The 1,772-nt window shown below is 52.6% G+C and overlaps 1 protein-coding gene across 2 annotated transcripts in view; it reads left to right on the plus strand.

Annotated features, from left to right (window-relative positions):
* Positions 1-1,772, plus strand: part of COL26A1 (collagen, type XXVI, alpha 1) — a 237,950-nt gene that overhangs the window by 46,646 nt on the left and 189,532 nt on the right. The window lies entirely within an intron of this gene.

The raw sequence follows: 1,772 nt of genomic DNA on the forward strand, positions 1-1,772 counted from the left end.
GGGAGATGGGGAGACGGGAGTTCAGGGGCCTGTGCTCTCTCTGCAGGCTGCAGTTACACAGGGCGGGTGGACAGCAGCACATCTGCCCAGGTGTGTCCCGTGTGAAGCTGCATTTGGCTGGAAGTTGTCACTGAGCCCCTGGCTTGGGATGATTTTGCAGACCCAAGGATGGCGCTGTCGTGCCAGGTGTTTTCAGAACTACCTGCCTGGAGAGGGCATGTGGGTAAGGCTTACCCTGATCCTTCAAGCCCTCTGGACAGTGGAGACCTGCCCCAGAGGACTGTAGAACATGACAAGGTCTTTGACTCTGCCTGCCTGGCCTCCCAGTCACTGGGCTTCTGGGCAAGAAGCAGCACTGCTCTGAGCTTCCTACCAATGATGATGAGGGTGGTGATGAAAGCTATGTCGGTGGGATGGTCTCTAAAGCCTCACCCAGCTCTAATCCTGCCAGGAGGAGGAGGAAGAAGAAGAAGAGGAGGAGGTGGAAGAGGAGGAGAAGGAAGAGAAAGAGGAGAGAAGGAAGAGGAAAAGGAGGAGGAGGAAAAGGAAGACTAGAAGAAGGAAGAGGAGAAGGAAGAAGAAGAGGAGAAGGAGGAGGAAGAGGAGGAGGAGGAAGAGGAGGAGGAGGTGAGGAAGAAGAGGAAGAGGAGAAGGAAGAGGAAGAGGAGGAGGAGGAGGTAGAGGAGGAGGAGGAAGAGAAGGAGGAAGAGGAGGAAGAAGAAGAAGCAAAGGAGGAGGAAGAAGAAGAGGAGGAAGAAGAAGAGGAGGAAGAAGAAGAGGAGGAAGAAGAAGAGGAGGAGGAAGAGGAGGAGGAGGAAGAGAAGGAAGAGGAGGAAGAGGAAGAAGAGGAGGAAGGAGGAGGAAGAGGAGGGAGAAGAAGAGGAAAGGAGGAGGGAGAACAAGAGGAGGAAGAGGAGGAGGGAGAAGAAGAGGAAGAAGAGGAGGAGGAAGAGGAAGACCCTGGAGAAGGACGGACCCTGCAGCAATTTCCCAACTGGACTCCAACCCAGGACCCCACCTCTTGTCTCCAGGGGAAAGCTACAGGATCTGGTGGTGTTGAAGCCATGTTTCTTCTCTGCCTGCTGGGGGTTACATGAACTGCCAAAAATTCCTACCTGGAAAGGTAGGAAGAAATGTCAGATTTGGAAAGAAATGATCCAACGCAAAAGGCAAACTTCATTACCAGCCGGGTTTGTTTCATTCTCCCCTGGATTCGGAGTGGCTTCAGATTCTCCCGGGCCTGACCGTTAAAGGGGAACTGAGGAATTCCTCAGAGACGCCAAGACAGCAGTGTGTGGCGGGGGTGCCACCGGCCGCCGGAAGATTAGTCCCAGAGCCCCGGTCCTTTGGAAAAGGTGTTCTGCTGGCGGAGACTCGCTGGGCTGTGATGTGATCATGTCCATGTCGGATGCCAAATTCCACAGTCAGTCTCTTTCAGCAGTCACATTCCTTAGATTCTTATCAGGGATTTTTTCCCCCAAGTGAACACTGGGAACCAGCCTCCCCGCTGATTGCAGGAGGATGGGAGGAAATTAAAAGCAGGAGTCCTGGCGTTCGGCCTGGTTCGTCACCAGCTTACCATGCCAGCTTGAGCCCTTCCCTTCCCCCTTCCCCTTCTCCAGGCCTCGGTTTTCTCACCTGTAAAAAGGAGGTTGGGGCAGGATGATCTTTCCAAGGTCCCTGGCTGTGCAAAGTCTATTTTCTCTTTCTTTTCTTCTATTTCTTTCTTTCTTTCTCTCTCTCTTTCTTCTTCTTTTTTTTTTTTTTTTTTT

The sequence above is a fragment of the Colobus angolensis genome, unplaced genomic scaffold (genome assembly GCF_000951035.1).
Source record: "Colobus angolensis palliatus isolate OR3802 unplaced genomic scaffold, Cang.pa_1.0 Scaffold120, whole genome shotgun sequence".
Lineage (NCBI taxonomy): Eukaryota > Metazoa > Chordata > Mammalia > Primates > Cercopithecidae > Colobus > Colobus angolensis.